General features: G+C 37.5%; 1 long non-coding RNA gene across 1 annotated transcript in view; it reads left to right on the top strand.

Moving 5' to 3' along the window:
* The window catches only part of LOC123611944 (uncharacterized), a 151,598-nt gene that overhangs the window by 74,400 nt on the left and 50,286 nt on the right, over positions 1-26,912 (top strand). The window contains exon 2 of the long non-coding RNA XR_006719060.2: positions 23,742-23,872. This is a non-coding gene — a long non-coding RNA (uncharacterized LOC123611944). The remainder of the gene's footprint in view (positions 1-23,741; positions 23,873-26,912) is intronic.

The following is a 26,912-nucleotide window of genomic DNA, read 5'->3' as shown; positions in this document are numbered from 1 at the left end:
CTAGAGGCTGCATGCAGACCCTGGGATATCCATTAAAAAAAAATCATTACTTTGACCTAAATATAAGCGATAAAATATCTTCCTTTAAACTAAGACTTCAGTGCTTTGAAAATACGTATGCACTTATGAAAATAAGATGCTGGTGTCTTCACACTTCTGAGTGCCCAGATAGTGAAGACTAGAATGTATGCAGTGGTGCAGGGAATGGAAGAGCCATCAGAGTCAAATATTGTTGTGTATCCTTTTGAAATTATTCGCAAAAAGCCATTGCCTTTGTAAATTTATTCATATATTTATTTGTTTAATTCTGTCTGCTCATTGCTCCACACTGCATGTCTAAAAAAGAGAGTGTTTCATATGAGTGATTAGTGGGTCTAGAACCCCCCCCCCCCAGGCTCACTATTTGAACAGAAGCAGTCAGTCAGTTAGTGGAACAGCCCTGTTCTCTCTGGGGATCTGATGGGCCCTTGGTCCTACACAGAGCATGTTTAGCTCCAAGCAGTCAGTTTTGGATCCCAGGGAGCAATCATGCCCTGCTGTAGTTCACTGATTGGCAGATTATCCTGTGAGGTCCCTCTCTGACTCTTCTGATCCATACAACACTGTGAGTTATAGTTGTATGTATTACTTCAAATAAGTTAATTGCTTTCTCCTGATAATAATGAAGCCATTAATCAGGGTAACTAAACATAGTTCTCATAATTTCATCAGAGCGGGGAAACTTATAAAAGAGTCATACTCCACCAGGGTCCTATAACCCCATCTTCTCCCACTCAACATGCTGACATTTTGTAACGGTAACATGAGTAAAGAATAATCATAATACTTAGCATTTATATAGCTCTTAACAAACATTAGGTAATTAATCCTCATGCTACCTCTGAAAGGCAAGCACTGTGTCTATTGTTATCCACACTTTTCAAAGCCTGGAACTGGAGAAATGTTAAGAGATTCTCAGAAAGGTTAAGAGACTTGCCAAAGGTCACACAATAAGACAGTCATAGAAGTTAAATTCCAGCTGAGACAACATGCCATGCAGACCTGTGTCGTCTTGAAGTTTTGAAGGCCCATTAGTAGTATGAGACCAGCCTGGCCTATGTGAAACACCCAGTCATGTTGTGGGGAAAATATAGCTGAGCAGCTGGAAACAGGTGACATGCACGCATCAATACACGATCAGAGGAAAGAAGCAAAGTGATCTTGATTTCTCAATATAACCTTGGCAGGAGAGCGTGTGTCCTGCAAAGGAGCTTCTTTCTCTTTTCTGCTCTTCTGAAATCACAGGATGAAATGTGTGAAGCTCTTAAAAACGGCCAAAAAGTTGAGAGGCTTTCAAAATTATACTGCTCTTCTCTGAGCTAGTGTCAGAATATTGGAACCACCCCCACACCCAGAGTTTCACATTTGTAGACCCAGGAAAATTCAAGAGGAATGATAATTACTTGGCTCATATGTCCTACTTGCAGAAAACCCCACACATGCAAAAAAAACAAAAACAACAAAGAAAAAACCCAAAACAATTAAACAAAAAAATCCCTTAGTTTACCTATTCAAATATGGGAGATTATCTTGATTTAAATAAAGAATATTCTTTTAAGTGGTCACTAACTCCTATGAGTGAGTAATACATGATAAAAACATCCTGAACTATAAAACTGCCTTTTAGAGGTAAAAAGGTTGAAATCAAGAGCTGAGCTCATAGGAGGAATGAGAAAATGTTAAGTTAATACAAAGTCATAGTTAACAATTAGCATAAAAGCATCTATGATCTTGTGAATATTTGAGATGTTCTGCCAAATCAGATAACTAAAAACTCAGTCTTTATTTTCTAAAAAAACTTTCTCCCACAGTTCTTTATCATTACTAATTAACAATTGTTACTAATTAACAATCCTAGAATAAAAGTTTTTAGTTTGATGTTCTGAAAAGAATTCTCTCTTAAGAATTCTAATACATGGCACATAGATAGAGAAAAAAATCCTTTAGATTGGGAAGGTGAGATGGAAAAGGTAGCTGTAACTCTCCCTCTTGAGATATGATATGTTGTCATCACACTGCTTTCTGGGGAATATTGCCTGCCACACTGGCCCACCCCCTTAAAACATTTAATGATGATGTGTCAAAAACCCCTCAATTTATAGAGAAAAATGAGATAATCTGAGACTTTAAACGAAGACTTTATAAAAGAGAGAAAGCAGAGACAAATTAAAACCACAAAACTAAAGGAAGCAAGAAAATCTACCCACTTCTCAAGCTACAACAACATTAAGAAAACACAGCTAGTTTATAAAGCCCAACTGATTTATTTTGTGGCTCCAAATAGCTGGCACATCTTTCCAGGCATTTCGCCTGCACTGCATCTCAGGATTGCATACTTTAGATAAAGGTGGGTCTGGGACTACTTTTTAAAGCTATCTGAGTTGGTTAATAGTCCATACTATCATCGATTCATCAATACAGAGATATTCTTAGCAGACTAATACAGCTCAAGTATTCAAATGTTTCTTTCAATCTATTGGCCCCTCTTACATAGAATACATATTTAGAACGATAATATTTAACAGATTTCTCATTAAAATGCCACTCTTTTTGTTTGCTGGAAAGTGATAGGAGATCTTAAAAAAAGGACTGTATCTGGCAGCAGTGGTCCACCGAGCATGGGGAGTGGTATTAGGAGCCGAGCATAACCAAGGCCTAAACTACCGCTCTTGCGTTGTTGTCTGAGACTGTACTACGTAAGAACAAGTGCGCTAGCCATCAGGAGAGAAACATGTGAGAAGATTCACTGTGAATCCAAACTCTGATGGCCATTTTGAGTTGTTTGCAGTAAACTTTTAAATTATTTTTTTTTTATATTGAAACATGGGCTGCAACTTAGAATGTTAAACAAGACAATTGTGATTTGTGTGAAATTGTCTTAAATCAGAATGGTTCCTCTTGGGCATCAACAGATAGTCTTAATCATCCTGTCATAAATCACTCAGAGTTGAAGGGTAAAGGTGGCGCTTTATAATCAAATAATAAACGTCTGCTTCATCTCCCCACATGTTTTGTATTAACCAACATCCAACTTCCCGCCTTGTAAGTGCTTGATGGTGCTTTCATCTGATAGGACAGATATATATTTGAATCATTAGCATTCTTGGGCTGAAGGCAACAGGGTGCTCACTTTCAATTCTGAAAAGGCTCTCTCTCAAAGGTGACATACATTCATCCTGTTCTGATGCCTTTCCTATGTAAATTAGTAATCAAATATTCTAAATGGGTAATGGAAAATTTTATCTACTACTAGCATCCTAAATCATAGTCATAAGGTTTAAAAAGTCTGATTGGGGAGTTTTGTTAAAATACCTTCCTAAGTGTTATTTTGGTACATTTTCCAAGTTATTAAATCTTCTATGAGCATATGAAAAAAATCTGTATATGTACATGTAAAATTTATTTAGAAGGCAAATCAAATTGGATACAAAAATCTTTATGCTCAATTTAGTTAACTTCTTCCTGAGATGAGCTAGTAGAATGAATGAACTTTAATTAACTTATTGGCTCCTTGGTCACATGATTGCTGTGTTAATCATTTTAATAGGTTGTCTTCTATGGGTATTTTTATAAATGTTGGGGATAATGAACCAAATTATTTTCTAATAATTCTCTATTTGCACAGTATTTCAAACGGTATCCATCATCCTCCGATGTTTAATTACTGTTCTGTAAAAATATGAGTGTAAGATGCAAATGCTTCTTTGTTTCTAAAGAATTTGAGAGAAAACAAGTAATTTAATGCTAAATAGAGACAATTTAAGAATAAGATGAAAGAGTTCTGAGTTTTGGCAAAATACATAGTCATATAACTACCATCACAATTAAGATAAGTAACAGCTTCATCATCCCGCAAATTTCCCTCATGGCCTTTGTTTGTATCTTTTACTTAGCAAAATACATTTAACATTTATCCATGATGTTGTGTGTATCAGTAGTTCAATTCATCTTATTGTTTAGCAGCATTCCATTGTACGGAGGTACCACAGTTGGTTTGTCCCTTCACCAGTGGATATTTCATTTGTTTCCAGCGTAGATGATTATGAATAAAAAGCACTAAACATTTATGTCTAGTTTTTTTGTGTGAACAAGTTTTCATTTCTCATGAGTAAATACACAGGAGTTAGACCAAATGGTTATAGTGTATGTGTATGTTTAATTTATTAGGCTGCCAAACTTCTCCAAAGTGGCTGTACCTTTGCATTCTCGTCAGCAATACAGGAGAGTTCCAAATGCATATTTGCCAGTGCTTGATATTATACCTCGTTGTGGTTTTTTTGGGTTTTGTTTTTGTTTTTTTATTGAGATATAATTGACGTATAACTTCATATTAGTTTCAAGTGTACAACACAATGATTCGATATATGTATATATTGTGAAATGATCACCACAATAAGTCTAGTTAACATCCATCACTACACATAGTTACAAATTTGTTTTTTCTTGTGATGAGAACTTTTAAGATCTACTCTCTTAGCAACTTTCAAATATATATACAATACAGTATTACTAACTAGTCACCTTGCTGCACATTATATCCCCAAGGCATTTGTTTTGTAACTGGAGGTTTGTACGTTTTGAACACCTTCGTCCATTTCTCACCCTCCCCATCTTCTGCTTTTGGCAACCATCAGTTTGTTCTCTTTATCTTTGAGGTTTCTTTTTTAAGATTCCACATGTAAGTGCGATCATTTGCCTCTTTCTGACTTATTTCACTTAACTACAATGCTCTCAAGGTCCATCCTTGTTGCAAATCACAAATTTTCCTTCTTTTTTAATGGCTGAATTATATATATATATATTATATCAATTATATCAACATATATATTATATCAATTACACATATGTATATCAATTGCATCCTTTTTTATCCATTTATCCATCGATAGATACTTAGGTTGTTTCCACGTCTTGGCTATTGTAAGTTATGCTGTAAGGAACATGAGGGTGCAGGTATCTTTTTAATTAGTGTTTTATTGTTTCCTTCAGATAAATACCCAGAAGTGGAATTGCTGTGTCATATGGTAGTTCTATTTTTAATTTTTTGAAAAGCCTCTGTACTGTTTTCCAGAGTGGAAGCACCAATTTACATTTCCTCCAGCAGTGCACGTGGGTTCCTTTTTCTTCATATCCTCCCAACACTTGTTATTTCTTACCTTTTTTGGTAAGAGCCGTTCTAACAGGTCTGAGGTGACTCGCTATGTTTTTAATTTGCATTTTCATAATGACTAGTAATGTTGGACATCATAACATACTTATTTGCCATCTTTATATCTTCTTTGATGAAGTGTCCAGATCTTCTGCAATTTTTTTATTTTGTTGTTTGCTTTCTTGAGTTTTGATACTTTAAAGAATATTCTGTGTATATATTCTGGATACAAGTCGTTTGTCAGATGTGTTTTCTGCAAATATTTTCTCAGCCTGTGGCTTGCCTTTTCATTCTCTTAACTACGTCTTTTGAAGAGAAGTTTATGATTTTTGACTTATCCAGTTTAACAATTTATTAATTTTTAATGGATCATGATTTTTGGTGTTGTATCTAAGAAATCTTTGCCTAACCCACAGTCACAAATATTTTCTCCTGTTTTTATGTTAGAAATTTTGTAGTTTTAGGGTTTACATTTAGGTATCTGGTACATTTCACGTTTACCACAGTTTGCTTGTTTATTACCTGCCAAAACACCTTCCAAACTGGCTGTCCTATTTTGCCTTCCTAACAGCAATGGATTGGAGTTTCTGGTGCTCCAGTCCTCGCCAGCATTTGGCGTTGTCAGTATTTTGGGTTTTAGTCATTTTAACGTACATGTAATGGTATCTCATTGTTTTATTTTCCTTCATTTTAAAGGATACTGTCCCTCTAGTACAGAATTAAGAGTTGAGGTTTTCTTTTTCTTTCTTCTTTTTTTTTCCTCCTCTTCTTGAGAAGAAATACTTCTTATACAAAAGTTATTGAGTGACTTGAGTAAAAAAATTCAGTAATGACCATAATCCCAGGTTACCAGGAGTACAAAATGACTGTTACCTCAGTCTTACCCTCTGATTTACTAACAGTTACTCAGTATAGATCAGGTTAGTAGAGGTTTCTAGTCAAGTGAGAGCTTTAGCACAGAATACCAAAGGGCCTCATTAGAAGTTAACTGTCACTGCCAAAGTAGTCCCAGATGGGCTCCCTAAAAAAGCATTTTAGCAATTTTGTATTCCATTATTAGTAACTTTTTTTATTTTCTATGTTTTGGGCATTGTGGTAGGTGCCTGGCATCTAGTATCTCATTTAGCCTTAACAAAACTCTGAGAAATTGGTATTAATTATCTTTAAGATATCACAAGGCTTAAGAGTATGGACACTGAAGACCAGCTGGCAGGATTCACATTTCCGCTCTGCCACTTAGCACTTACTTGCTGAATGAGAATGAGCAAGTCATTTAACCTCACTTAATTCATTGTTTCACGTTTGAAAGAGGGAAAATAGTAACAATGTGATTTATTTACTAGGAGATTTAAATAAAGCTATTCAGTATTATATCTCAGCATATTTTCTGGTGCATTGTAATCAATACATCAATTTAGATACACTAACGTATGTCAGAGTTTAGATTTAAATCCAAGCTAAGCTGCTTCCAAAGCACACCCTCCCTCCCTCATCCTGCTGCTGTTATTTTATATTCTGATTAGGGAGGAGGATATTTTGCTAATGTATAGTGTCATTATACATCCTAGTTTGTGCCTGTTGTCTCAGTGCAGTTATTAATAGTGCCCCCTTTTCATGATTGTCAATTTTAGATGATAAATTATACAATCACTCTACTAATAACTCACATTTTAATTTATATTTTAGTGGCAAATTATTATTTTTATTTCTAAATTTTCTTATGGTTCAATCTCTCCAACAACACACATACACACACATATGCCCTCCACCCCCACTCTAGCTCATGGTGGATTTTATAAGAAAGTTGCAGATACTATATGTGTTTTGCATCTAAGACATTAATCACAATTTAACAACTTGATGGTTTTACGTAGAGTGAACATACACCATTTCAAAAATCCTATCTCACATTGACACAGTTGCAAATCTGTTTCTCATGTTGGGAGCTCCATACCAATTGCATAGTCAAATGCACATTGCAGTTGACTACTGTTGAAATGAATTTGGCCTATTAATAAAATGCTACTGATTGTCCAAATCAGAAAAATATGGTCTAGTAGACAATTAGAGTCTATGAATGGTCTCTAGGTGTGATTCTTTTGGGGGCTTGTTTCAGGGAGAGAGGAAGATAAAGGCTATGAAGTATTGCCAACATAAGATTTTGCCCCCTAAGGAGAATTTAGCTCATCCCTGACTTTTAGTATTTTCTTAGTAGTTCTACAGATCAATATATGTTAGTCCTTTAAATAAACATCTTTATTGTGAGAAAAAGGATCTTCTTCTGTTGCTTTTACCTGTAACTGAAGTGTCTGCACATATATCATAATGGAAATGTTTGCATTAGTGGGACTCAAAGTGAGAGCCAAGAATTTTCTTTTCTGTTTCATACATGCTAAATTTTTATAGAAACCTAAATTCAAACAATTTTATTTTTATTCCTTTGTGGCTTGGTGATGTCCACATCTTTATATTCCTTATAGTCAGTATTTTATTTTACAATGTGTATTTCAGTCCCAAGATAGTTAAATTAATTCCTTTTGTACTACATTTTATGAACACATTTTTTCCAATTGTCATTGGAGTCCCAACCATAAGCAATGTGTTTAGCCTTCTGCTCACCCAATCATATTCAGCCTGAAAAATAGACTTTCATCTGAAGAAATTCCCTGTGGAGTAGGAAACACAGCTGTTTCATCCTACTAGACAGCCTGCAGAGAGATACTATTTTCCTTGAGGGAAAGGACACTCAAGTTTTGAGAATCTAGGTACTGTACCATTGGGGGAAAAGCTGAAAAGAAAATAGACCATCTTTTTCAATTCTATTGTGCAGAATATAAAGAAACTCTTTGTTCAGATTTCATGTCCTCCTCCTCCTTTCTCAATCTTTAGTCTTTTAAAATTCTACCCTTAACTAAATGGGTAAGCTACAAAAAAGATTAAACTTAAAAATATACCAGGAATACAGAATGAAGAGAGGTGATTGATCTTTGAGAAGGTATCCAACAGTGCAATGAAATTCTCAAGCAGGTTCCTTTTTATTTCAAAATGGGTTTGATTCAGAGAGATTTTATAGCTGCTAAATCATGCAGTTGGCAGAGATTGTGCTTGCTTCTCACAGTTACTTTGAAAGATGTCAAATTTGGCAAAGGCAGTAAAAATACTGGGATTTACTGATTTTGCTTTTTTTTTTCCCTCCTCCTAGAGAATGCTCTAAAATTCAGCATGCTCAGAAGTAATACAGTACAACCAAAGTGTGCAGAATTGCAGATTTCACAGAAAGAGTGTGGCTTTCTCAGCCAGTGTGTTGCAACTATGTCTTTGGCAAAAGGATGGCAGCCTGTGCTAGCTGTTACAAAAGGCTCCTCTTTATCACCAGTGGACTTCATTTCAGTGTGTCATTGCTATTGGCATCTGAAAGCTGCTCACTTCCAGCATGGTAGTTGCTGAACAGCCTTGCTTTGTTCATTTCGAGAGAAGGAAGTCCGAAGCAGCACCTCTGGTCAGGTAGGGCATTTCTACACAAGACCACCACACTGTATTGGTACCAAATACTCGTCATGACAGTGGCTCTGGATTTAGAATGTTGTGGTTTGAATATTAGTTCCACCGGTAACTTGCATAACCTTTCCAAGCCCCAGCTTTACTATGTGTAAATGAAGGTAGCTTACTATTTCATTTGACTGCTAGGAGATTAAATGAGATGCAGAGTGCTTAAGACAGATATATAAGTGTCAATAAATACCATTATAACTATTATCATTATTGTGTTCAGTGAATGGGATTTATTATTATTATTAGATTATTATCTCCAATCCAGGAGAATAAACTATTATTCATAAAGCTCACATTTGTTTTCATAACACAAATGATGCAATTGTTACTTTATGCTTAGAATACAATACCTCACGTCTTATCTTGTCTGGAAGAAAGCAGTGCCTACTATGAGTTCCTAGATGCTATTCTGTTCCCGGTAAGATTCAGATTGATATCTCTCTTTGTATATTAAAAAATTAGCTTTTAAAGCTAATTTTGTTCCTAGAGCCAAGCTCATGGGCCCTTTAATAGATAAAACATGTATTAATATACAACAGTATATACATACAATTAAAGGATGCACCCAACTGGTGTGGTCTAGGTAATCTGCTAAGAAATTGCTTGTCCGTAGCAGAGAATACATAAATCCATTCCTAAAATCCATTGACATCTGCAGCTCAAGCAAGTTTGATTACAGGACAGGAAATCAGAGTAGTGCTGTAATTCTAAACACTTCAATTTCTGATATCCAGAGCTCTGTAAATGTATCTTTTGAAAAATGTGTCTCGCTATGTGCTAGTCAATGTGACAAACAATTTAAAAAATTTTATCCTTACAACAATCCTGTCATCCTCATTTCCAGAGGAAGATACTTTCTTATTTTAAAGAAAAGTTTTGTTAATGAGTGTGACCTTTGACTTTAACACTTTGAGATGCATTTATTGTCATTTATTCTTATTCAAATAGGAATAGCCTGTTATCAGTTACTGTAACCCCTAGAAACCTGCATAATGCCTGAAACGTACACATTCAATAAATATTGTAAGTGTATGTATAAATGCTAATATAGAGATTCTGAAGAACTATAATGTCTTCATTGTCTATATCTCTTTTAAAATCTATCCCTAACAATAATAAAGTATACAAGCCACTGGTTCCTTGGAAGAATGGTGAGGTTGGATGAAGGTGGAAACCAAGACTGTTCAAGCTTCAGGGATTATCCCAAACTGTGGCTAAGCCTCAGTTGTAGGACTAAATGGATTCAGGCAGAAATTAAACCATCAAGACAAGTAAGATGATGAAAGCATTTAACTAAATCTCCCAACTCTGCCAACTGGAATAAATATACATAGACTGTCAGTAGATAATTTAGGGGCAGATATCGTAGGCCACCTTCTCATTCTATTTTCTCCGTAGAAGTCCAGGGAATATATTTCAAAATGTATATTGCTTTGTCCCACATCCTCACTTGAAATGCATCCATGTCTTGTGGCATTTTTAATACAACACAAGCACTGCCATGACCTACCAGACCCTAGGTGATCTAGACCTTTTGCCTCCCAAACTATCCTCTCAGTCAGATACTCCAGTCACACTGCTCTTTGCATCTCAGGATCCTTTTCCTATTGTTCTCTTGCCTGGAAGTTCTCCCAGCTCATTTCATGTCTTCTGATCCTTCAGTTTAACTCAGATGTCACTCTCAGACCTTCTCAGACTATTGCATCTAAGCTGCCCTCCATCTCTAGACTCTATCACAGTGCTTTGATGATTTCAGCTAGTAAGTGCAATGAAGGGAATCACCTTAATTTATGACTAGGTTTCCTCCAAATGAATGAAGTCAACAAACCAGTTTTGCATGAGTGGAGGACTTTCCCCTCCCCGCCACCCCATATGTAAGACTCGTGAAAGCCTAGAATTTGATATGTGTACAACAAATACTTGTGATACATATTCCTGTCTGAAGAATACAATACTGAGTACTGGCCTAAAATATAGAAGACTTATGATTTTGGTGATCTGATAGTTCTTGAAATGACTGCGGACATTGTGCTACTTGACAGGGACAGGTATCACAGCACAGAAGGCTATGCGCCAGAACCTGGACAGAGGGGACCAGCAGCAAGTGAAACCTGTGTTGGGGTTGAGGGAAATCAGATCATATAACCTGCCTGGACAGCTGCCCTAGGAGAGGATAGTGATGGCTAATTTTACATTTTACTTGGCTGGACCATCATACCCAGATATTTGGTCAAACATTTTTCTGGATTTTTCTGTGAAGGTATTTTTAGATGAGATTAACGTTTATACTGGTGACCTTTGTGTAAAGCAGATTACCCTCCTAAATGTGGGTGGGCCTCATCCAATCAGTTGAAAGCCTGACTAGAACAAAAGGCTGACCTCCCCTGAATAAGAGGGAATTCTTCCGGCAGATAGCCTTTGGACTTGAATTGAAACATTGACTCTTCCCTGAGTCTCCAGCCTCTTGGCCTACGCTTCGGATTTTAGACTTGCGAGTCTCCATAATCATGTGGGTCAATTCCTTAAAATAAATCTCTCTCTATACACAACCTATTGGTTCTGTTTCTCTAGAGAACCCTGAAAAATACAACGATACTGGGGTGAAGCATCCAAAAGGCTCTGAAAAGGTTAGAGATAATTGCAATAATCAGGCAGAAGGTTTATCACAGTTGATGAGACATTGGCTAGGATGGTTCTCTTTTGAAGTCCAATAGGATAGTAGTCATACCTGGGAGTCTGTCCAAATGAAGTGGCATTTCCCTTAGTGGCTTGGGAGTGTGCAAAAAAAAAAAAAAAAAAAAAGCTTCTATTTAGGGAATGGGCAGAGACAGTAAGCGGCAAGCCATCAGCTAGAGTTGAGATGAAGCCGCAGATGCACTGTGCAACTTTTTGAAAAAAAGATGAAATAGAAATCTGTAGTAGCAAAGATAAGTCTATCATCAGGGACTATCTCTCATGCTTTATATGCATCATCTTATTTAACGCCCTCAAGCAAGCCTTCAAGGTAGATGAGAATATTCCTATATTACAAATGAGAAAACTGAGACTCAGCAGAGTGAATTTATCTTGCCAAATTCCCATAGCTAGTAGGTGCCAGTGACAGGACTCACACCCAAGCATGCTGCTTCTAGCGTCTGTCTTGGCCTGCTGCGGTGTTTCCTTTAGCCCTTTGGCTCTGAAAGATACTTGAGGGTAGGGGTTGTTAGAACTTCAGAACTTAGAAGGTCATACTGAGTGACCGAATTCCTGGACTAAAACAAAACTAGGTTTCGTATTTTTAGTGCCTTCATTATTGAAATGATCAGTATTATCCAGCAGATATAGCATCTAGAACAATTTTTCATAATTGAAATATCTGCGTGAAATTTCATGCTCTGTATTTCAGAGCAGTATATCCATTCCCTTCCACTGCCCTCTGGAAGATCTGGACTTGATTTTGGACTTGGTCGGGGGTCATTGTGGGAAAAGTGGACACAAGAAGGGAAAAATGATACACATCATGTCTCTCCAGGTATTGAATATACCTGAGTATAAGAAAATGTCTTCTTTTAAGAGGCTGTGCATTCATATGAATCACCTCTCCCCATCTGCTCTAATTAGACATCCACTCCATTTCTTTATTGTAAAAAAGTTCAGAAGAAATATGGACTGACATGTGCAGACTGTCTCTCTCAATTTCTAGTACCTTTATCTCCATCCTGTGTGGCCTATACCTTTGTCACTTTGTCACCTGCATGATTAGTAAGAAGTACAAGAAACTTTTTCAACTTGGTATTTACCTCAGCTAGGTTGTAAGCAGAAGAACAAAATAATCAGGTAGAAAAGTGTTTTTTAAATCTTATGTTTCAGAAATAATACCTATCACAATAATAGCAATCTGAATGCATACCTACCATAAACTAGGCGTTGTCCTGGCAAAATTAAATATGTTTTCACACCTAATTCTCGTAAGTCATGTTTCCTCATTTACTTATTCATAAATTGAGATTTGGAGAAGTTAAGATGTTACCAAGGTCACAGGCTAGGAGAGGGATCTAGCCAGGATTCAAACTCAAGCTTGTCTGTTCCTCAAGTTCATGCTTTTTTCACTGTGAATATACATCTAACTTCCTGAAATGTCTACAAAGACTTGTGCTGCCCAGTGAGCCATGAGACAAGGGGAAACCCCATGCCATCTCTTAGAACAGCAGATCCTTAAGTAACACGCAGTGAGAGAATCTGGGTATGAGAGATTCCAGCTGGGAGTGTGGCCAACCAGATGAGCTGAAGCCTCAGGGAGGCTGCATGCGAATTTGGACATTTTCTCATATTTTAACAAGAAGCAGCAAATTTTCACACAAAGAGAAATACCATTTGACACACGCAAGAAGCCTGTTGTGGGGTCAGAAATTCTTCCCTGGGCATTTCAGGCATCTGTTTCCCAGCATCCCCTGGAGGTCAAAGACCATTTTCCCTTCTGGTTCCTGAATCTGCAAGACTGTCTCAGAACTGCATCTAGCCGGCACCTCTTTCCAAATGGAACATCAAACATATTTTCTGTCTTGTTGTCTCCTCATGCAGTCAGTTTCCTTCTGTTGCTAGCTTGAAGGGTTATCTGTTTTTAGTCACAGCACAAGGGCGATGTTTTTCAGCCTTATCATGGAGTTGTGTTCCTTGTTCTCTCTTTCATCCAACAAGTCTGTCTAATAGAATTATAAGGCACAAACCAGTCTTGCCACCCTGATGCTGTATTTCATGGTACATGAGACTGCGTGATGACTAGACTATCCTACCGACCCGAAGACGCGATGCTTCTGTGACTAGGCTTGATTTGTGTGGAAAAAAGCATTGGAATAACTACTTGATTCCTGTTTTATCTGACTTCCTTTCTCTCAAGATTTCTTAACCTTGGCACTGTTGACATCTTGGGCTGGAAAATTCCTTGTTGTGAAGGGCTGTCCTGTGCACTATAACGTGTTCAACAGCATCCCTGGCCTCTAACAATCACTAGATGCTAGTGGCACCTCCCCCTCCCACTGTGATAACCGAAAATGTGTCCACACATTGTCAGGTGTTTCCTGGAAGGTAAAATAGCCCCTGGTTGAAATCACTGTTCTCTCTTTTTGCTCCCTTTCTCACACACACCACACACACACACACACTCCACCGCTTTGAAGGGACAGGTTTCTTACTAAAATTACCAGTTGTATGCATGATACTTAACATGGTGTTGTGCATTTGACTATGGAAGAAATTCTTCTGTGTCTAAAAACACATGGCTAGCTGTTTCTTAAAAGATAAAACTTGGGGTTGTGTGAATTCTTAGGCTTGTGCAAAAGCATGAAACTATCTGGACTTGAACCAGCCCCAAAGGCTGACACACCTGCCCTGGAACGTGCAGATGGAAAGCCAGGGGGTGGGGGGAGGAGGGACGGGACCTTGGGAATCATTTCAGCTTCACAAAAATGAAAGCTTAGGAATAAATTGCTTTCAGCTCCCGAACAATTCCGGCTTCTGGATTTCAATTCAAGGCAGTAATGAATGCTGCTTTCAGTTGCACCCCACTCCACATAATGGCACAGGGTCAGAACACTAGCTGGGAGGTCCAAGGTTCAGAAAGGCAGTTTATGGATTAGTTGTACTGACGCCAAACAAGGAGAAGGGTCCGGCTTCCCCTGGAGTCTGGTGTGAATGACAACCCTCTTCCTTCTCTGGATGGCTTTTGTTTTTAATACATTAATGCAAATTATCTGTTTCAGAATGCATGGCTTTCCCAGAAGTTGCAGAATTTCAGGCCCATTATGTATTCCATCCTGTATACTAACCTGCTAAACTCCAGGAAGTGGTCCTCAAGGCTTGAGTGTGAAAAAAAATTCTGATTCTTGGATTCAAGTGGCTTGTATATCATTTTACAAGACAAAAACCTGATTTATTATATCCTCTGAAGATTCCCTTCATTTTCACCGAGAAGTCAATTTCTCCCTCCTCGGAGTTATTTTGTACTGAATAACAGTTCCGTTTTGCACTTTTCCCACTCTGTCACATATTTGTTTACCTGTCTAGTCTCTGTGAAGGCTAGAATGATGATGGATTCAAATTTACATTCTCAGTGTCTTGCAAAGGTCTTGGCATGGGGTTAGTGGGCTTCTCTGCTGCATTTGATGGTAGAGAACAACAAAGACTTTCTGACACTCTTTACTCCTTGGAGTCAGTGTCACTCCTGCTTTCCTCTCTGACCTTACTTTTCTTTTTTCTTTGTTTCCTTTGTCATTCCTACCATTATAAGACTCTTAAGTATTGGAGTTCTGTAGAGATTTATCTTTGATTCTCCATTTTACATAATTTCTCCAAATGATCTAATCTGTTTTCATTGGTTTAACTGTAGTAACTGTTGATTCTCAAATCTACCACCATCTGTCTTAACTTCTTTCCCAAGATTTAGGCTTGTGAGCATTTTGCTGGATATGTCCACCTAGCACCGCAAAGAACTTTCAATTCAAAACATGCAAAACTTGGTGGATATTACTTTTCCTTCAACCACAGATTTTCTTTTTCTAAATCTCAGTTAATAGCCCTACCATCTTCCTAACCATTCCAGAAACATGAGGGTCATCATTAATTCTTCCTTCTCTCTCCTGTTCCCCAATTCTATATTGGATTTTCCACCAAATTCTGCTGCTTTTACCCCATAAAATTTTTGTGTGTTGTTGTTTTGTCTTTTGTTAAGTCTATCCTTCCTTCTCTATTTATATCATTATTTTTCTAGTAAATGTCTTCGTCCTCTTTCAGTAGTCTCTTACCATCTCCCTGACTCCAGTTCTTGACTATCTTAAATTTAGCCTTCTCACTGCAGCCAGAATAAGTTACCTAAAAAGTAAGTCCAACCTATGATTACCAGTGGGGAGGGATAAATTGGGAGTTCGAGATTTGTAGATACTAACTACTATATATAAAATAGATAAACAACAAGGTCCTACTGTATAGCACAGGGAATTATGTTCAATACCTTGTAATAGCCTATAATGAAAAATAATATGAAAGGAATATATATATACACACACACATACACATACACACAACTGAATCACTGTGCTGTACACCAGAAATTAACACAATACTGTAAACCAACTATACTTCAGTTAAAAAAAAAAGAAGTCCAACTATGATGCATTCCTCCCCACTCTAAAAACCACTTTTCTATGGAATAAAAGCCCAGTGCTCTTAACATGGCATAACTTGGCCCCATTCTACTTCTCTAGCCTCACTTGTTATGACTTGTTATATTGCTGTGTAACAAAGTACCTGTAACTTAGCAGCATAGAATAGCCCCCTTATTATGCTTGCAGATTCTGTGGGTCAGGAATTCAGTAGGACCCAGCAGGATGGCTTTTCTCTGATCCACATTCTGGGGATTCAGTTGGGAAGATTTAATGGCTGAGATGGCTAGAGGGCTGGTGTCTAGAATCATGTGAAGACTCATCTCATATTTGTGCTAGAATGACTCAAAAGCTAGGACCAGCAACCAGAGTGCCTACATGTGGTTTGGTTGGTTTATGACATGGAGGCCTTGTGGATTGGAGCTTCTTAGAGTATTGTTCCGGGCTCTCAGTATGAATGTTCCACTGAACAAGTTGGAAGCTGCAAGACCTTTTATGACCCAGCCTTGTGCATCACAGAGGATCACCTTAGCAGCCTCTCTTTGTGAAAGCAGTCACAAGATATGATAAAATAAAGAATCTGTCTGGTGTTTGTCCCTGGTTCCTGGCACAGAGCTTCAAAAATCCTTGGAATTTTCTGAGCCATCAATGTGTTTTGTTATTCATATTGACCCTTCTTCAATCATATCTGAGTTTATGCAGTGAGGTAACTCATAGTGGGGCCCCTAGATTGCTTTCGCATGGGGTTAACTGACAGAAAAGCCAACTCTGTGATGAGAGGGTTGGAAATTTCAGTCTCACCCCCTGACCTCCACGGAGGGGAGAGGAGTTAGAGAACTTCTTGGTTGGTGTTCATACTGATGTACCGAGAGGGTGACATACTCTGACTTCATGGTGCCAGAAGCTCCTATGCTTGGGACTGGCTGTTCATTTGTATCTTTTATAATAAAATTATAATTTAAATGTGGCACCTTCTTGAGTTTTGTGAGTTGTTCTAGCAAATTATTGCAACTGCAGGGGTCAGGGGAACCCCTGAATTTGTCACTAAGCCTATTGGTCAAAAGTGTGGCTGTCCCTAGGACATGTTGCTGGAGTCCAAAGTGGGGACTGTCTCACGGCCCTGAGCCTCTTAACCTGTGGGGTCTGTGCTAAATCTGGCTAGTTAGTATCAGAATTTAATTGAATTGTAGGACACCTAGTTGGTTTCTAGAAAATTAATGCTGAAAAGTATAACCCTACCAAGATTCAAGGTAGGGGTCATAGACTCCCACCTTTTAACAAGATAATACTCCTCTTATGTTTTTGCAGCTCTACTGAGGTATAATTGACAAACTGTTACAATCTATGAAGTGAACAATGCAATAATTTCATATACTGTACGTATATTGTGAAACAATTCCTACCATCAGGTCAGTTGACATATCCATCACCTCACATGTTTATCCACTTCTTTTTCCCCCGTGGGAACACTGAAGTTCCACTCTCTCAGTAAATTTCAATTGTACAATCCTGTATTATCAACTGTAATCAAAATGTTATACATTAGGTCCTCAGACCTTATTCATTGTATAACTGAAAGTTTGTAACCTTTTACCAGAATCTCCCTCTTTCCTCTATTCCGTATCTCTGGGCAACCACCATTCCACTCTTGTTTCTGTGAGTTCAATTTTTTTTCCCCCAGATTCTACACATAAGTGATACTATGCAGTGTTTGTTTTTGTTTGGATTCTTTCACTTAGCATAATGACCTTCAGATTCATCGATGTTGTTGCAAATGGCAGGATTTCCTTCTTTTTCAAGGCTGAATAATATTCATGTGTATGTGTATGTCTGTATGTGTATCAATTACATTTTCTTTATCCACTCATCTACTGACAACTTGTGTTGTTTGCATGCCTTGGCTGTTGTGAATAATGCTCCATAAACACTGGAGAACAGCTATCTCTTCAAGACAGTAATTTTGTTTCTTTTGGATATATACATCAGAGAGTGGGATTGCTAGATCACATGGTAGTTCTTTTTAACTTGAGGAACCTCCATACTGCTCTCCATAGTGGCTACACAAGTTTACACTTCCACAAAGAGTGTACAAGATTTCCCTTTTCTCTGCATTCTTAATCATCATTCACCTCTTGTGTTTTTAACGATAGCCATCCTAACAGATATGAGGTGATACCGTTTTTTGTGGTTGATTTGCATTTCCTTGATATTAGTGATGTTGAGATCATTTTTGTACTTGCTGGTCATTTTTAATGTCTTCTTTGGAAAAATGTCTATTCAGATCCTTTGCCCATTTTAAAGTTAGGTTATTTGTTTTTTCCTTGCTATTAAGTTGTATGAATTCCAGGTATATTTTGGATATTAACTTCTTATCATTTATGTGGTTTGCAAATTTTTTATCTCATTTCATAGGTTGCTTTTTCATTTTGTTGATAATTTCCTTTGCTGTGCAGAAGCTTTCTGGTTGATACAGTCTCACTTGTTTATTTTTGCTTTTGTTGCCTTTGCTTTTAATGTCAAATCAAAATCATTGCTAAGACCAATGTCCAGGAACTTATCCATATGTTTTTTTCTAGGAGTTTTATGCTTTTGGGACTTATGTTCAAGTCTTTAATCATTTTGAGTTGATTTCTTTGTCTGGTGTAAGATGGTAGTCCAGTTTCATTCTTTGGTATGTGATTATTTAGTTTTCTCAACACTGATTATTGAAGAAGACTGTCCTTTCCCCATTGTATATTCTTGGCTCCTTTTTTGTAGATAAATTGACCATAGGTGTGTGGTTCATTTCTGGGCCCTCTGTTCTGTTCTGTTGATCTATGTGTCTGTTTTTATGTGAATACCATACTGTTTTGATTACTAGTGCTCTGTAATACAGTTTGAAATCACAAAGCATGATGACCCCAGCTTTTTTCTTCTTTCTCAGGAGTTGCTTTGGCTATTTGGAGTCTTTTGTGATTCCATACAAATTTTAAGAATGTTAGTTCTATTTCTGTGAAAAATGCCATTGGGATTTTGTTAGGAATTTCATCCAACTTGTAGATTGCATTGGGTAGTATGGACATTTTAACATTAATTCTTCCAATCCATGAGCATGTAATATCTTTATATTTTTGTGTCTGTTTCAATTTCTTTCATCAATGTCTTAAAGTTTTCAGTGTAAAAACCTTTCACCTCCTTGGTTAAATTTACTCCTAAGTATGTTATTCTTTTTGTTGGGATTATAAATGGGATTTGTTTCTGAGCTATCTATAGAATATCTTTTCTGTCTTATTTACCTGCTTAATGGATAACAAGGACTGTGTCATTCCTCTTTATACTCCCAATAAAATGTAATAAAAGGTGAAAGTCAGTCATAATTTTGTTTCTTTGTGGTTGGATATTTTGGGCTTTGCGATTCAAATCTGATGTATTATGTTGCAAATATCTCTAAAACATGTTTGTTCAGAGATCATAACTATATAGTATGCAAGTAACTACTGTCCCCTCCTTTGTCCGTGTAGGGATTGTTAACTAGTCAGAACACTCTACCCACATAGGTCCTAGCTTGATTTCAGAATATTTTCCAACACAAACTTCAAAAAGATTTTTCCAATTTCTTCCCTCTTCTCAATCAGAAAACACTTTAATTTTTCTTGATGATTTGATTTTTATAGAAATTAATATATTGCTCTTAAATGTGGTACTGGAGAAAGTAGAGTTGGTAGTCAAAACAAAGAAGGAAACCATAACTGAATGGATACTCATTACATGCTACACCATTTGCCTCCATCACCTTCTTTAATTCTGTCGCCAGTTATTTAATGTCAGATTTGTCCCAATTATACAAATGAACCAACTGGAATTCAGAGGGTTAAAATCATTTGCCCAGGTCACACAGGTGGCAACTGTGTGATATGATACAACCAGGATTTAAACACAAGCAAATCTATTTCAAGAGTTCCTCCATTTGTCTTCCTTTGGAACATCACCCTTCTCAATTACTGTGCCTCTCTCCCCTGCCTCTCTCATGACTGCTGGACACTGGTGCCTTCCTCAGGGTGCATTAATGACAGTGAGGTTATTAAGAAGCATGTGGTTTCTTTTCTACCCATCTACTTCCTCCTCTGCCTTAGTCCAGATAAGGATTAATTTTCTAATTTTCTCAGTGGCAACAATAGAAGTAAGTGGAAGTAAGCTTTAATGCCATCCCCTATCCTTTTCCTCTCCAGATCTCAGTAAGTTAAGAGATACAGGAATTTAATGGTTATTTTCTCATCCCTTCAGGTGATGGCTAGCGAGGACCTGTCCTGTTAGTAGCAGCATGGACCAATGAATCGGGCTCTGTTGCTTCTGGAGAAAGAGAGAGAAGGGCGTTGGGCTTTTCCTTCATGAAATTCACTGATTGTTTTCTTGACTCTTGTGGGAGGGACCAGGAAGCTAAGACTAGGTTTCCTTACTATATTAAATATAATTAGAGGTTTAGGAGCTGCACCACTGAGGCACAAATCCTTTTAAAAAATATATTTAAATAAATATGTATTTATGTATTTTATATCAGCTAAACAAACCCCTCCCATTTCAAAAACAGTATTGTCACCTCAGCTCAAATTGCTCTATTACAGTCAGTGACACAAAGCCGCTTTATATCCAAGGCTTGTGGGTTTCAATTACTTAAGGAGACAAACCTGGTAATTGAAAATAGAATTTCTCACTTCAAAGTGGCATTCACTAAGAATTTCATCCCGTGGGGCATAGTCCAGAAGAATCTTACCAATATACTTTCTCCAAAATATGGGGCACACACATACTCAGTGTATGTGCGTGTGTGCCTCTGTGTATGTTTAGCTACTTAAATATTAAAAGTGGAGACACTGTGCATTTAGACACTCTATTCTGTGATCATAGGCCATCTTATTCAAATGTCTATCACAGCACTTAACTGATTGAATTGTTACTCTGTGTATCAACTCATTTTCTAGATCTTAAGGTTTTAGAGCATTTTCGTGGTATTAGTAACAACAATAAGAGAACTTACTGAGAAAGGACCATGTGCCAAGTACTGCCCTGTCTATACCCATTCACTTATTTTGTCCTTATGACTGACCCTGTGGATTAGGTAATTTAATGTCCCAGCAGTTGAGGAAATTGTAAGGATAGTGGTAATTCTGATGGACAGAAACTGGGATGGGCACAGGGGAGTATGTCTGTAGGAAACTGATCACCCTCTAGTTAAAAACACTCAGAACTGATTAGCTGTATACATAAGCCAAGAGCTCAGGTGGCCCTGGTCTAGAACCTAGAGGTGTACGTAAAGAAGTAGAGTGTATGCCTGAAAGACTATGGTCATTAGAGTCAGGCAACTCTGGTTTTAAGTTTTCTTTCAAAGGCTAGAAATAATACCAATGTGTAAAAGAGGCAAATGTTAGAAGTAACTTGTAGAATTATTGCAAGAATTAGGATGTCTGCCATTGTAGCTGATATCAATTATTAGTGGGACAAGAATTTTAAAAATTTGTTTCTAGGAATGAAGATGTAAGGGAACATAGGGCCAAGGGCTCAGTCATGTTCAGGGCTCTTCATGCGTGGGATAGTAGGAAGAAGAAGAGGAGATGGAGATGAGGACAAAAGAGCACTTAAAGAGGCAGAAAGAAAAGCAGATCAGGAATTTGTTATGGAAGCCTGTGGTTTGGTCTTGGTTTTCAAGGTTGAGGAAGATGTTAAGAATGAAGTCACAATACTACTCAGCCATAAAAAAGAATAAAATAATATCATTTGCAGCAATATGGATGGACCTGGAGATTGTCGTTCTAAGTGAAGTAAGCTAGAAAAAGGAAGAAAAATGCCGTATGATATCGCTTATATGTGGGATCTAAAAAAAAGAGGACACAAATGAACTTATCTACAAACAGAAATAGACTCCCAGACAGAGAACAGACTTGTGGTTACCAGGGGGTAAAGGGAGTGGGAAGGGATAAACTGGGAATTTGAAAGTTGCACCTCTTGGGGAGTGATGGAAATGTTAGCTATCTTGATTGTGGTAGTGGTTTCGTTGGTGTACACATCTATCAAAATCCATCAAATTGTACATCTGAAATGTGTAGTTTACCATACAGGAACCATACCACAATAAAGATATTAAAAAAAAAAAGAATGAAGTGAACTCTGATCATTCTGATACAATTGAGACCACAAACACAAACTCAGAAAAATGAATTCTGATTTTCCCACAGACCCAATAAAGTAAGAGACCAGGATCCCTAGGAGCCAGAACTCAGCAGCGGTAACTAAAGTGTGAAGTTACATAGAGAGTAAATGGCAGAGATAGAATTGGGGTCCAGGTTTGGTCTGGATTCATGTCCACAAGAACTGGGACTTCTACAGCAAGAACACTATACTGAGAGATGAGAAAGTGATCTTTCCCTTTTCTTTAGAAGTCATGCCTAGTGACTGAGATCAGCAGCTATTGCGGAACTAACGTTTTGGTAAACCCCTCGTTAGATTCTTCTGCATCTTTAAAAAGGCATAGATTAAACAGGGAAGAGATACTACAGATCAGTAAATGTACATGTTTTATAATTCCTGGGTCCTGCTCTGCTGCAGTGTTCAGTGAATGCAAGTGCAGTGGATACCTGGTCACAGATCATATTTACGTAACCATAATGCAGGGAGTTAAGAAAGCACCATATTTTGTGTACCTTTTAGAATTACATGAAAATGAATGTGCTTTTTCTTTTTTTCCTCAACACTGGTTATGTAAAGCAAATATTTATGATAATTTTTAAAACCTTGTTTCATTGCAAAAATAAAGAATTTTCTAAGACAAAGGAGACAAATGGCTAATTTAAGACCATTGAATGATTAAAATGTATGCACATGAGATCAGAAAGCATGGTTAAATTGCACACAGCAATCACAATAAAAGGAGAATTTTATTGCCAAATAATTAGATCTCTCTTTAAAGTGTACCTTTTTCTATACAAGCAATTTCAAAGTCTTACTGAACCTTTACTTTTTCTCAGAAAAATATTTGCCAGATTAAGTCTTTATCCTCATCACGTGGCGTTTTCATAATTGTTTGGCTATCTTTGTTTATAAAAATGTCCAGTAGAGGCCATGGCTGAGTTGGCAGATCTACCTATTATTTAAATGAGGTGGGCAGGGAGGTGAAAAAGTGGTCATGAACTTCTGCAGCTCACTGAATAATAGTCAGAGTTAACATTTATTGAGCACATACTAGATGTCAAGGAGTATGTTAATTTTTTTAAATGGATTGTCTACTTCAATTAACTCTATGAATTCAATATGAGAAAACTGATATGTAGAGAGATTAATATAATTTCCCAGAATTGAATAATTAGGAAGTGGGTAGGCTAAGATTCAAAGCAGCTAGAGTCTGTACTTCCAACCAATGGTTACAGTCTTCATTTTCTTATCAGGCTGAAGGCAAATTGTTAGCCCAGGCCTTCACACCCACTGGTTGCTAGACTAATGAGAACTTAACATTGAAAAAAACGTGATACCTCTTAAATGTACGTCTATGACATTCTCCCTGATAGATTTGGATTTTCTAATAGTGAAAGATATTTTTTTAATGAGCTTATGTTATCAGTAACTGACAGCTTTGTCACAAGATTTTTATTATTGTTAACCATAATAGCAACAACAACAGTAAAGAAGGTAATAGCACCTAATATGTATTGAGCATTTGCATATGCCAAGAGTGGTATTCCAAGAATATCTGTGGTTTTTGCTTTTTCTTTGGACATTTGCTACTCCAACCAGTCCAAGTGTTTAAAATGCCTCTCTCTTTTCTCTCCTAATCACACCACCTTGGCCAAAGGGACAATACATGACCTACACTCAACTAATCAATATTTCTCTTCTAGGAATTTGAATCTTGAACATAAAGACAGAAGGTAATTGGAATTGTGTCATTCAAAATAACCCCAGAGATGACCCATGAGTTTCCATGTCTGAGACACCCAGAACTATTCTATTTCTGATTTTCCTGTGACCAGTAAGTTTGTGATTGTTTTATTTTGTACTGTTTTGTTGCTAGCACAATGTAATAGTTAAACTTATATGGTTGCCAGTAAAAAACTTTAATTTTGGCTCAGTGCTTGTGGTTGGGATTATGATCTCAGGATTCAAAAGACAGAAACTCAGAAAAGTTAAATGAAAAGATAGACCTAGACATATGAGATTCTAATGCCAAAATTCTTACCCAATGTCCAGAACAGTGAAAGCTTTGTGATTTTAATCCACTTAGCAAGCTAACAAGTTAGTCTGCTACCATACCGTGGAAACTGGCTGAAGACACGAGACTCTTGGCTCAGAGACAAAGGATGTTACTGCTCACAGCAAAAGCAGTAACCAGAGCTACATGATCATTTGTGCTGGTTACTCCACTTACTCCCCTCACCAAGTCTAAGGGGTGCATTACAGAAGAGAAAATCTGGATTAAAGGATTCACCACTTTCATAGTACATGAAAGCAAGTCTGCTTTTTGTTAGGGGAGAAGAAGGGTAGAGACATTACCTCATTCCTCAAGGTTGCTTTCTGCTAATACAGTCCTGAAAAATGGTTCATGTAAAGAAACTCAAGGTCTTGCATTCTTGGTGTACCCAGCAAGAATGTGCAGGGATGCTCGAGGTCCATGGCAGATGGCCTCTTTTTTTTTTTTTAAGCTTATATATATTTTTATTGAAGTATAGTCAGTTTACAATGTTGTGTCCATTTCTGGTGTACAGCATGATGCTTCAGTCACACATGAACATATATATAATTGTTTTCATATTCTTTTTCATCATAAGTCACTATAAGATATTGAATATAGTTCTCTGTGCTATATAGTATGAACTTTTTTTTATATTTATTTTATATATGTTAGTATCTGCAAATCTTGAACTCCCAGTTTGTCCCCCGCTTTTCCCCCTGGTAACCATAAATTTGTTTCCTATGTCTGTGAGACTGTTTCTGTTTTGTAAATAAGTTCATCTTTTTTCGTTTAGATTCCACATACAAGTGATATAATATGGTATCATATATTTCTTTCTCTTTCTGGCTTACTTCACTTAGAATGACAATCTCCAGGTCCCAGATGGCCTCTTTCAACACTTCCTGTGCTCTATTGCTTTTCAGACTTTGAGGTGGCCATATTAGTGTTCCAATAAATTATAAAATAAATCTTCCATTCCTCCTTCTTCCTGTGCCCCACTCTCATTTTTCCGTTAGAGAGTAAAGGGAAAGTCTCAGTTAGTAGAGGCAACAGCTCTGCTTAGAAATATTTCAGGACCTTTTCAGGTCACTCAATAGGCATAAATTTGGTGAATAGTGCAGGGAACACAAGAGAAAGACTGTAATCATATTTGGATTAATATGCTTGTGTTTGGTTGCCTTGGACAGAAAGGACACGGGAATCTAAATCAATGTAATGTGTGCATATACATAGCTGTCCACACACTGAAAAATAAAAGCATAATTAGTATCAATGGGTATTTCAGTAACAGTATTTACTGAGCATCTGCTTTAGTCCAGATACCTCATTGGATGCTATGAATGTAGGAGTGAACTGAATAATTTGGCTCCTGTGCTCAGGGGACTTGCCATCTAGTGGAGGTAAATTCATATCTTTGGGACACTTAAGTAATGTTTGTGCAGCACTTTATGTCCTTTCATGTCCACTTTTTCATGTAATCCTAATTCATGTCACCCTAAAAATAATCTAGAGATGGCAGTATTACAAATAATAGTAGCTGATAAATAAGGAAACTAAGGCTTAGAAATGATTCATTTCCTGAAGATTGTACCTCCAGCAAATAATTGAACCAGCACTCACAGAATACTTTTCGGAAATCTCATTTATTCATTCAACAAACACTTACTGACCTCTGTGTGCTAGGCACTGTGCTATGTACTGAATACACAAAGAGAATTACTGATTTGGGCCTCCTATGTTCCATAATATCTTAAGATACTTTTCTGTGTTGTTTAGTCTGTGTGGAATGGTTTTCTTTCCTTCACCTGGTAAAGGAAGGGCATGGGCAAGGGCATTCTGTCTTCCAGATTCAAGTTGATGATCTTCAACATAGCCTTCCCTACCCTCAAATGGCCTCCATGAACTTCTGCTTTTTTGTGAGTATTGCCTTTATCATCAAATACTTATTTCTGTATATATTTCTTAAGGGTACAGATTTCTAATCAGACTGCATGCTCCCTGAGGCGAAGAACTGTGCCTACTTTCGGTGACCATGTTTTAATCAACATGTAGCAGAATTTCTGTCACATTGTTGTGCACCCAGCTAACTGTTTGAATGAAGATGTGAATGACTTGTAAAATTACCCTAAACTTGATTTATAGTAGTTATCATTTAGTTTGCAGATTGTGAAAGGTATTATCAAGTCCGTTTTTCAAAAGGGGAAAACTGGATTCAGAGACCTTACCAGGATCTCCCACGGTGGCACAGCTAATGCAGACGGAGCTGCATTGGAACCCAGGTCAACATGGTATCCAAGCCAGGGCTCCTTACAACCGCAACAGAAATTTTATTTGTGTCCTCAAGGAAATAATTTTTCTCTGAGAGACCTTTATTCCCCCTATTTGTATCTCACAACAACTTTCATGGACCTGTAGATTGTCTTTCTCACAGATCCGTAGCTCGCTCCTCAGCTGTATACTTTCTTTCCTCCTATTTCCAGCTAAATGTCCAAGCAGCACACAGCAGGAGGTGATCTGGAAGGAAAGGCTGGCAGGGGAAGAATCTGTAATTAAGCAAACGAGCAATAGCAGACAGTATCCATGGGCAGTACCACCTGGACTGACCTTCTAGCCAATGCAAATGTGACCTTCCAGAGGCCTGGGCATGGGGGTGTCAGAGGCTTTAGCTGCCGCAGCAGAAATCACTTGGGGGAGAAGGGAGGAGGTTGGAGAGAGATGACTTTGTTACATAGCCCATTGTTCCCTGGGCAAAGACCGCAGGCCTAGTCTTCAAAGGCCTGCTGCTGTTTTGTGTGTTCAGAAGCAATTTGGAAAATGCCATCGTGTCAACTTTATTTCC

Source organism: Camelus bactrianus, chromosome 9 (genome assembly GCF_048773025.1).
Source record: "Camelus bactrianus isolate YW-2024 breed Bactrian camel chromosome 9, ASM4877302v1, whole genome shotgun sequence".
NCBI classification, from domain to species: Eukaryota; Metazoa; Chordata; class Mammalia; order Artiodactyla; family Camelidae; genus Camelus; species Camelus bactrianus.
Note: the sequence above shows the minus strand (reverse complement) of the source record. Positions and strands in the feature narration are given on the sequence as shown.